Source organism: Trichosurus vulpecula, chromosome 1 (assembly GCF_011100635.1).
Source record: "Trichosurus vulpecula isolate mTriVul1 chromosome 1, mTriVul1.pri, whole genome shotgun sequence".
Taxonomy (NCBI): domain Eukaryota; kingdom Metazoa; phylum Chordata; class Mammalia; order Diprotodontia; family Phalangeridae; genus Trichosurus; species Trichosurus vulpecula.
The window spans coordinates 199,122,352-199,133,621 of record NC_050573.1 but is presented as its reverse complement, the minus strand read 5'-3'; the positions used below and the strand labels follow the sequence as shown (position 1 = coordinate 199,133,621).

Below are 11,270 nucleotides of genomic sequence, written 5' to 3'. Positions count from 1 at the left end.
GGCAGCTAACTCCAGGAGTAGTTACCCTTTGTTGTCTTATTCTCTTGCTTCAGCATTACACTTTATGCCATGATCCACAATAGTGGAAGTGGTAACTTTCTTAGGTCGCAGCTGAATTAAGAAAACATTTTTTTAACTTTGCCACACAGTTTGCCCCCGTACTCTGCTGCCTATAGCATCTACAGGGATCTGGCATATGGAGAAATTGTTTGTCTCCTCACTACCACTCTCCAACCCCCTCCTGCCCAAGATCCCAATAAAGAGCAATAAAAAAACACTAGAAGGGTAGAGTTGTCTTGAGTTACTGCAAAAGGGTAAGGAACATTTTTAAGCCATGTTTTCAAGAATGTTTTGTGCGTATGTGTTATTTTCCCCCCACAAATACGAAATGTAAAAGTAATTATCTCTTGGTGTGCACTAATTGAATGTAAAATTTCATTAGAAAAAAAAGATTGGTTATTTTTCACTTAGTGAGAAGATAAGAACATCGTCTTGAAACGCTGGTTGGTGGTCTAATAGATAGCATGCAGGGGACCCACGTTTCAGGCTGAGCATGGTGCCTCCTTTGGCAGTCATTTGAACCATTCTGCCGTGGGACGACTGACTAGCTCCTTTGATGGAATGGACAAAAACAGTTAAAGCAAATACCAATTGAAAGGGCGTGGGGATAGAAGAATGTCATGTGCAGAGTCTGGACTAGTGTTCCAGGTGACCCAAATAAACTTCAATGAGTCGATCAATCAACAAGTATTTATCAAGCACTTGCTATGTGTCAGGCACTGTTCTAAACAAAAATGAATTGACCCCTGTCCTCAAGTAGCTTATTTCTAATGGGGGAACAACATGTGCCTATATGGAAATATACAAGACACGACTGCTCTTTTCATCTCCAGCAAGAATACCAGTCATGGGACAGCATTAGCACAGTGGTTTAAACCTAGTAGATGACTGACAAATGTCGCATTGAATTGAACTGAATTAAATTGAATGGGACTGTATTTATCAGAAGCTTGTATGGGGAAGTATTATACACTATTTTAAAATATTCTGATTTGTGTCTACATCATGGATGCATATTTATTCTGAAACTCAGTATTAAAATGCACTTTGATTAGCTTTCCATATAAACACTAATAATGTGCTGGTAGACAGGTACAACAAACAAAGGCAGACAGGTACGAATCAGTGAATTTACATTCTTAATGGCATATCCTTCCTGTAATTAAAAAAAAAAACAACAACTTCGTACTGAGACTTTTCCAAAAAGTTCAGGGTTCTGGGTTATCTCCACTGGGGTCTAAGAGAAGATAGTAGTCAAAGTGGAGTTGGTGGTCTGACTTGCCTGGCACACGCTGCCTCCTATTTTTCCTTCAGCATGCCTTGCTGCTTTCAGCTAGGCTGGCTTGTCTGCCCTGTAGGTGATCTATATAAGTAGAGGGAGTTTCCACACTGGGAATTCCCTACACTAATGAAATCACAGATCCAGAATCCAATGGTGTCAATAACAGTACTGGAATAAGCAACTTATGATTCTGGAAGCAGATATTAGCACTTCTCTATCATCCCACACACTTTGATGATTTTTTCTTCCCCCCACCCCCTGCTTACATACCTTCATTTTTTAGCTTTCTCTTTTATCATTTCACTTTATTTTGTGCTTCTTTTTTTTACCATTTCTTTATACATTCCTTATTTTTACCAATTGCTTAGAGTCATAGAATCATAGAGGATATTTGTTTTGTTCTTTTGTCTGTGGGAAGGGCAGGGCAGGGTTCAGAGATCACCCTTAACCAAAGCATTTAAGTGACAATAAGAGCTAGAAGGGTTGCTTCAGACTGAGGATGCTTTACTCTCAGCAACCTATGGAGGAATATTCTGCCTTCAAGGACAAATGAGGCTAGCTGCCATGCTGGTACAGAGGAAATTCCAAGACTCCTTACAATCTATGAATTTAGTTAGAAGAAGTGAGTGAACAAGAAGATAGGATAGAGATCAGCCATTTGAAATTATGACGAGACTGAGCAAAACAGATTTGGGAGCACTTCAGTACTTTCAGTGATTCTTGATATAATTCAAACAGAAAATTCAGAATGATAGTGATATCAAAATCTAAGGGTCTGTTAGTACAAATGCTTTGTTAAGTTAAATCATTTTTCAGTCATGTTTTACTCTCGGTGACCCCATTTGGGTTTTTCTTGGCGGAGATCACAGAGTGGTTTGCCATTTCCTTCTCCAGCTCATTTTACAAATGAGGAAACTGAGGCAAACAGAATTAGGTGACTTGTCCAGGATCATACAGCTAGTAAGTGTCTGAGGCAAGATTTGAACTAATGTAGATGAGTCTTACTGAATCCAAGCCCAGTGCTCTATCCACCATGACACTTAGCTGCTTTACCATGACATATTTTATCTAAAATATCGGGAAATGGAGACCCGACAGAGCAAATCAGGACAACCCCCAACACATACGAGGAATAAGTCGGTGCTTTTCATTCTTGCAGTGACTACAACCACACTCCAACTGGAGAACAGCTTGTATATTTACAGCCCTTTTTTATGTTTGAAGGTACTTAAAGGTCACTGTAAACTTGACATATCCAGAATTGACGTCTCTTCCACAAAGGATATACAACTACATGGAATAAGGCAAATGTTTTAACAATGCACAAAATCACTACCAAGGAGAGATGGTGAAGAAAATGATGTTTCATTGAAAATTACAATGGTACTTTTTCTACTTTCCATTTCTTTTCTACCCTGCTTTGCCACTTTCCCCCCTTCCCCTCCTTGATTCTCCTTTCTGCCTTTCTTTTCTGACCAGCAAAGGGAAGAAATCCAGAGTTCACTATGGCTAAAGGTGACCCCAAGAAACCAAAGGACAAGATGTCTGCTTATGCCTTCTTTTTATAAACTTGTCTGGAAGAGCACAAGAAGAAGAATCCAGAGGTTACTGTTAACTTTGCAAAATTTTCCTAAAAGTACTCTGAGAGGTGGAAGATTATGTCAGGGAAAGAGAAATTCAAGTTTGATTAGATGGCAAAAGCTGATAAGGCACCGTATGACAGAGAAATGAAAGACTGTACAGACCGGTGAAAGGCAGCAAAAGGATCCTAATGCACTTCTATGGCTACCATCTGGTTTCTTCCTGTCCTGTTCAGAGTTTCCTCCCAAGATCAAGTCTACAAAGCCTGGCATAGCCACTGGGAATGTGGCAAAGAAACTTGGAGAATTGTGGAACAATCTGAGTGACAATTAGAAGCAACCTTATAGTAAGGCAGCCAGACTGAAGGAGAAATACAAGAAGCATGTCACATATTATAACTGGAAAGGGAAGTTCGATGGGACAAAGGGAACAGCTAACACTGCCCAGAAAAAAGTAGATGAGGAAGATGAGGAGGAGCAGGAGGATGAAGAAGATGACAAATGCAACTATACCATATTCTGTCTCCATATGAATGCCATAGAGTAGAGGAATCACCTTTAAATGAAACACATTTCTTTTATGTTGATTGCCCTCATTAGGATTAATTGGCTTCTTAATCACATAGCCTCTCAAAAGTGCTTCTAGAAAGACATTGTAACTGGTTTACATGAAGTGGCCAAGGGTATCTCAGAGCACCCAGAAACTGTATCAAAGTTGTATACATATTCCAAACATTTTTCAAAATGAAAATGTATTTTCCTGTTCTCCACACTCTGTGCACTTTTGTTGGTGGTGTAAAACAAAAGCATTTACAACTGCTTTCAGACATTTTTTTTTTAAATTTGTAAGGTGGTGTTTAATGTGTGTGTATATATATATATGGTTTGTAAAAACAACAGAAAAAACCCGCACCTCTAGACACATTCTTAGGGTCCAAGCTTGAAGGGAGCATGAGTCTTGTCTGCCTTTCCTAGGGAACTGCAACCCAAAGCCTACCCTGTAAGGATAGATTGCAGATCACTACAGTAAGTGTCCATTTGGCTTAAAAGTTGTCTTTCTGTATATACAGTGAAATAGCACCAATCTCCTGTTCTTAGGTGTCACATGGGGAAGTGGGGATCAACTGGCATGAGAAAAGTTTTCTTTTTAGTTGAAGTGCAGTAATTTTAAACTGAAAATGTAGAATTCTGCCTAGTTTCAGTCAAACAGAAAGCCAGGGTAGTGATGCAAGGAAGAAAACAAAAAGTCTGTTCTTAACTACAATTTAGAACATTTTGTTGTGGGTTTTTTTGTATGTTTAGTATGCTCAAATGTCTTTTTCTAGCAAAATAAACAGTATTACAATTTTTGACAAAAAGAAAAGAAAATTACAATGGTAGCTTTAGGTAGGCAAAGTGTATTTACCCAGAAGATTTGAGTTATGCCTCTTACACATGGATGTTATGCTTTGTTCAGCTTTTTAATGAATCTAAGTTTTGAGTTTGATTTCACATCTCAGCTTGTGTCTTTAAGATGCCAAATATTCCGGTATAAAGTGGGAAATTCAGGGATAGAATCATCAACTCCCAGATTTGGAAGGAACTCCAGGGAATCATCTGGCCCAACCCTTACACAAAGCCTAAAACAATAATCCACATGTTTTAAAATTTGTGAATGTTTAACATAATATAATAGGAACACCTAGATGCTTGGCGGGGCCTTTCATTCCTTTTGCTATTACAATATAATAACATTGCCTTAAACAACTGCTCCAAACTAAAGAGGTCATAGCTTCAGAGCGTCATGGATTTAGAGCTAGACAAGACCTTAGACATGATTGAATTCAATCGCTTCATTTTATAGTTGAAGAAACAGAGGTCCGGAGAGATGAAGTGATTTTTCCAGGGTTACACAGTTAATAAGTATGTGCTGCTGGATTTGAACTCAGGTCATCCAGACTCCAAGTCTAATGCTTTATCCATCATGACATGAATATTGCCTTGGACTTTACTGGACCTACATTATGGCTAAGCTTGTAAAAGAAGCATTTAACAGTGGACATAGAAAAGCATCTGTCTTTAGAAGGCTGACATCTTGCTTCTTTGGCTTTCCATCTTCTATTCTGTTAACTCTATCATAGGTTAGGGGAGTTCTCTATAGGAATAAAGTCACAGTTCCAGACCCTATCCCCCTATCCCCATCCTACTTTCCCCATGCAGCATACATGAACTTTAGCAAGGCTCTTCTGGGGATGATGCCCGAATGATTCTTTTATATTCATTCCACTTATATGAGCTGGACACTTCCAGATGTTCGGTCCATTATCATTCACCAGGTCCTGAAAATATGCTCAGCATGATTGGTGACTTTCCCTAGGACAGTGTGTTATCAATATTATTTTCTCTAGCCCCCATCATTCCAATGGGAATTCTCTTATTTGTGCTACTGACCAAGCCGAAAGTTTATGAGATCTGCTGAGATCACGTCCCAAGGGGGTACACTTGCAGGTGTCAGTCAAGTTGATGAAAGAAAGAACAAATTCATTAATTAATTCACTCTGGAGCTGAGTTCTCACAGGCCAACCTTAAGCTCAGAGTGGATTTTTATGGTTGAGTTATAAATCCCTCACAACTAGGGGTTATTATAGACAAACTGTCAGAGATTTAAATGCCATGGCATTATTGGGTGCTGCTGGGATATTGCAAAAGGGGTGTCAACTTGCTACCTCTTGGGCAAACTTAGATTTAAATTCTTGGCAGAGATGCCAAATGATTATGATCTCAATTATCATAAAATGCACCATGGTACCTTCCACCACAGATAGAATGAGACTCCAGATCAATTGGCTGGCCTTTGGGAACCACCATGGAGCCATTATTTTTAATCTATACAAAGATTTAAAGAGAGAAGGCAGCATAATGTCATAGAATGAATTCTGGACTGGGAATTGGGAGGTAGGGCTTGGTTCTCCTTCTCATTTTGCCATTCACCGGCAGTATGACCTTGAGCAAGTCATTTAAATCTCTCCAGACCTCAGTATTCTCACCTAGTTTCTTAGATCATTAGGACTGGAAGGGATCTGAGACATTCTGTAGTCCAGCCCCTGGGAAAGGTGAAGCAAGCTTTCCCAAAGTCATGCATTTAATTGGCAGTAGAGCTAAGATTGTGGCAGAGCTCCAACCTTGGAGTCCTGACTCCTTAGTCCAGCCCTCTTTTAACTAAACCATACTGTGTGTCTCTAAATGAAAGGCTTTCAATATATCCTCTTAAAGGTCCTTCTAATTCTGAAATGCTATGATTCCAAGATTTGTATAAAGGCAAATGATATATTCTACTCAGCCATAAAAAGCAAAATTTTCCTCTCTAATTTCTGGATACTAATAGAACAAATGAGACACCCCTGCAACTAAATTCTCTCCCAGGGCTCTCAATAAGACAAAATTGCTGCTAGAGGAGAATTTTGCAGAATGGTAAGACCATCTCAATGACACAATTGCCACTGGACCAAGTTTAGCAACTTTTAACTGATCAGATTCTGTTCTGGTTTGGGGGACGTACAGATGGAGCTACATCTAGCAGTTAGCCTAGGGCAAGTAGTGTGAAAGGCTTACTCAAAACAACTTTTGAAGAAAAATTTAGTGATGTAAAGTAGAGGAGGCAGATATTAGACCCTCAGGAAAGGATGAAAAGATTGCTAGGGGAGGGAGGAGAGTAAGACCAGGCAAAATAGCAGCTCAGTCCTGTTGGGGAAGAAGAGGAAGGGATAGAAGAGTTCTGTCTGGTAGTTTTCTATTTTTTCTAATTATTCTTGCTGTGTAGGAGCTGAGATCAGTTCTGGTGGAATACAAGTTCTGAGAGCACTCAGCAAAGTCTCAGTGGCCTGGTCCTAGTTAAAGCTTTGCACATAGATATGGTGATGAAAAGGCACAGCTATGAGATACAGCATTATTTCACTTATATGAGAGAGAAGGGGACTTATACTCTCACTAGTTGTATAAAGATACAACAGGTCTCAAGAGACACCTGATGATAATCAAGTGTCCTCCCTGTTTTAGTGGTAGAATGAAGCCGAGTCTGCATAAAGTGATTATATCCTTTCATAGGGTGTACGGCAGTATTCAGGAGGACTAGCACCTATGTAAGCTGTTTTCAGGGCTGCTTTCCACCTCTGGTGTCCATCTGATTCACCAATTCTTACCTGTGGCTCCAAGAAGTTGTATCATGCACAGTGGCTACACTCCAGTAAACTGACTTGGCAGAGAGGCTAAAGCAGGTTGAGGGTAACCGGCAGGCCACAAACTCACCAGTGAGTGAGGTTCTAGTTGTATTATGAAGGCAGAATTTATGATTTCAAAGAGAATCTCATATATGTCTGAAAGGTTCGGAACCGCAGGATATAAGGAATTCTCTAGGTAGAAGGCAGAAGAACTAAAGCATGCATTTAAACTCTACAGTAACAGTCCCACAAACCAGCATCCCCATTTTGATATTTTGATCAAAAGCTTCCAGGCCCAATAAGTCCGCCTCACAAGAGTAACCAGGAGGCCACAGAGAAGCATGATGGTATAAAGCAAAATCATGTACCTGCTTCCCCTCTATGGTAGGAAGATTACCCACTGGTCAAAAGTCCTTGCTCAGCACTCCTCGATCCCCACATGGGTCAGCTCTGCTACCAGCAGCTCCTGCATCAGCTTCAGGTGCAGGTGTCTCTGGCTCCAACCGGAAAAGGAAAAAAGGAGTCTTCAAGCCGTTTTCTCCCCTCTTATACAATTTTTGACATCATCAAGCACCGCCTGAACGACCGGGCCGATTGGTTCTTGAGTTGGCCCCTTCCCCTAGGTTAACACCCAATAGGGCATGGCTCTGGAGTCAACACCTCCCCTCAGCCAGCCCCATGACTCATCATACAGGAAGTTCTCTGCTCACAGGCATGGGTTTCTGGGCTTCCTGCCCCGGAAGAGGTCACACAGGAAGTTCTCTGCTCCCAGGCATGGCCCAGCAATGCTCAATGAGATAAACTGAGTCACTCAAAGAAAACAAAGGCTGCTCCGGCCACACTACACCCCTCACAATGTTCTAGGATGCACAATCCAATCATAATTTAAATTAAATTATATATCCTAGAACATTGTGATCCAATTACACAGGAAACTAAAACATATCATTCACAATAAAGCAAAACATATCATTCAGTGACATTCCCAAATATTGGTTTACGATTCAAATGTGATCCACCCCTAGATCCCAGCCAGATAATCTCTTCAATCAATCATCCCAAAATAATTATTAATAATTCAAATGTCCACCCCTAGATCTTTGTATCCATTACATAGGATCAATAGTATCATAATGATAAAACAATATAGCAAAGATAACACAAAATAAGTACACAGAACACTATCATCATCCCCCCCGCCCTCGAACGATTGGGGCTCAAAATCTTGGGGTAAGGGGTGAAGGTCTCATTTTCCATAGCTTCTTCTTGCTGAAATTGGACGTAGAGGTGTCCCTGCCCCAAAGAATCCCATTCCAGAGGTCAGTTCTTTAGCTAGCTTCCAGGAATTCCAAGAATGCTATGTGCTTAGGCAGTCACCAGAAAGTGCAGGGTACTTATGCCTAAAGGAGACAGAACTAGCAACAAGGTTAGCCAAAACAAAGAATAAAAAGAGTAGGCAAGTATGGGCTATTATCCTTCAAATAAAATCTCCAGTTTGGTTGAGATTTCAGTTGTGGAAAGATCCAATATCAGAGCCAAACTCAGATGGGAAAGGTTAATTTTCAAATGGAACACAATGAGGAAACTAAGCCAAGAGCATCCCATCCTAGATAGATACTAAGATTGTCCTCCCAGCCTTTCCCCATATGTACAAGCTTTCATCCTTTAATCACATGAGGCCACCTTCCCTTCGAGTATGACTTCATCTGGCTTCTGTTTTACCCATACCTTAGCTCCCAACTTTATTCTATCAATGGAGCAAGACCCTTTTTCTCCTGTTTTAAAACTCCACGTACATTATAATCTCAGGACATTGGCCCTTTCAGCACAGTCCTCCAGGGCCAGGCTTATCAGCTTAAGCCCTGGGAGGAAGGGATTATCTCCTGCTCTGGGCTGCTGGGAAACCCCACCCAGCACTTCCACATGCCTGTTTTCCTTGCTCCTAAGGCTCCACAGAACCATAGCCACCTCAAGTACAAAGAGCAGTCCAAAAACAGGGAAACATTCAACCAACCCAGCACCCCAAAACACCATGCTCTCTTGTTAAAGCCAGACCCTGACAACTACACCATATGTTTTAACAATCCGGCTGGCAGTTCCTGTGGGGGCGTAAGATCTCCTCACAGCCAGTAACCGGGAGGCTGCTGGCACGCCAGGAAAGCACAGGTTCTTTTTATCTGCTTAAACAAGGAAAGCACAGTGAAGGGGTTGACCAGCTTACTTTAATCTAGCATTCAGTTAGCATACAGACAACATTCATTTAGTTCAGGGGAAAAAACGCCAGCATTCAGTTAGTTCAGGGGAGCATACAGGGAAGCATCAACAGACAGGCCAAATACAGATTACAGTCAGCTAGTTCAGGGGAACAAACAGCCAGCACCCTAAAATTCAGAACATTCATTTAGTTCAGGGGAAAAAGCCAGCACCCCAAACTTCAGAACAAAATACAAACAAATTACAAATATCAACAGACAGACCCAATACAATTCATAGTTACTAACGTCTGGGCTCGGCCCGAGAGCAAGGGCTGGCCCAGATTCAAGCTTGCTGCTGCTCCCACACCAACCGGAAAAGGAAAGAGAGCTCTTCAAGCTGTCCTCTCCCCTCTTATAGAGTTTTTGACATCATCAAGCGCCGCCTCAATGACCAGGGCCGATTGGTTCTTGAGTTGGCCCCTTCCCCTAGGTTAACACCCAATAGGGCGTGGCTCTGGAGTCAACACCTCCCCTCAGCCAGCCCCATGACTCATCACACAGGAAGTTCTCTGCTTCCAGGCATGCCCTGGGCTTCCTGCCCCGGAAGAGAAGCCCCAGCACCCCGCAAGGCTCAATGAGGTAAACTGAGTCATTCAAAGAAAACAAGGCCATTCGAGGCGGGGGCGGGGAGGATGATGGTAGTGTTCTGTGTACTTATTTTGTGTTATCCTTGCTATATTGTTTTATTGTTATGATATTATATGTAAAGATCTAGGAGGTGACATTTGAATTATTAACAATTATTTAGGGGATGATAGATTGATGAGATTATCTTGCTGGGACCTAGGGGTGGATGACATTTGAATCGTAAACCAATATTTGGGAATGTCACTGAATGATATGTTTTGCTTTATTGTGAATGATATGTTTTAATTTCCTGCGTAATTGGATCACAATGTTCTAGGATATATAATTTAATTTAAAATATGATTGGATTGTGCATCCTAGAACATTGTGAGGGGTGGAGTGTGGCCAGAATGGCAGACAAAAAGAACCTATGCTTTCCTGGCGTGCCAGAAGCCTCCCAGGTGCTGGCTGTGGGGGGATCTTACACCCCCACAGGAGCTGCCAGCTGGATTGTTTAAACACGAGTTAACCAGGTTAAAAATCTTAGAGACATGCATCATTCTTCTTTCCTTCCTTTCTTTCTTTCTTTCTTCCTCCTTCCTTCCTTCCTTCTTTCCTTCCTTCCTTCCTTCCTACTTTCTTTCTTTCTTTCTTTCTTTCTTTCTTTCTTTCTTTCTTCCTTTCTTTCTTTCTTTCTTTCTTTCTTTCTTTCTTTCTTTCTTTCTTTCTTCCTTCCTTCCTTTCTTTCTTTCTTCTTTCTTCCTCCTTCCTTCCTTCTTTCCTTCTTTCTTTCCTTCCTTTCCTTCTCTTTCTTTCTTTCTTTCTTTCTTTCTTTCTTTCTTTCTTTCTGTCTTCTTTCTTTCTTTCTTTCTTTCTTTCTTTCTTTCTTCCTTCCTTCCTTCCTCCTTCCTTTCTCTTTCTCTTCCTTCCTTCTTTTCTTCCTTTCTTTCTTTCTTTCTTTCTTTCTTTCTTTCTTTCTTCTTCCTTCCTTCCTTCCTTTCCTCTCTTCTTTCTTTCTTTCTTTCTTTCTTTCTTTCTTTCTTTCTTTCTTTCTTTCTTTCTTCTTTCTGTCTTTCTTCCTTCCTTCCTTCCTTCCTTTCCTTCTCTTTCTTTCTTTCTTTCTTCCTTCCTTCCTTCCTTCCTTCCTTTCCTTCTCTTTCTTTCTTTCTTTCTTTCTTTCTTTCTTTCTTCTTTCTGTCTTTCTTCCTTCCTTCCTTCCTTCCTTTCCTTCTCTTTCTTTCTTTCTTTCTTTCTTCCTTCCTTCCTTCCTTTTCTTCTCTTTCTTTCTTTCTTTCTTTCTTTCTTTCTTTCTTTCTTTCTTTCTTCTTTC

The 11,270-nt window shown here is 40.8% G+C and overlaps 1 pseudogene; it reads left to right on the top strand.

Annotated features, from left to right (window-relative positions):
* Positions 1 to 2,847: 2,847 nt before the first annotated feature.
* LOC118835613 lies at positions 2,848 to 3,469 on the top strand (annotated as a pseudogene).
* The last annotated feature ends 7,801 nt before the right edge of the window (positions 3,470 to 11,270 follow it).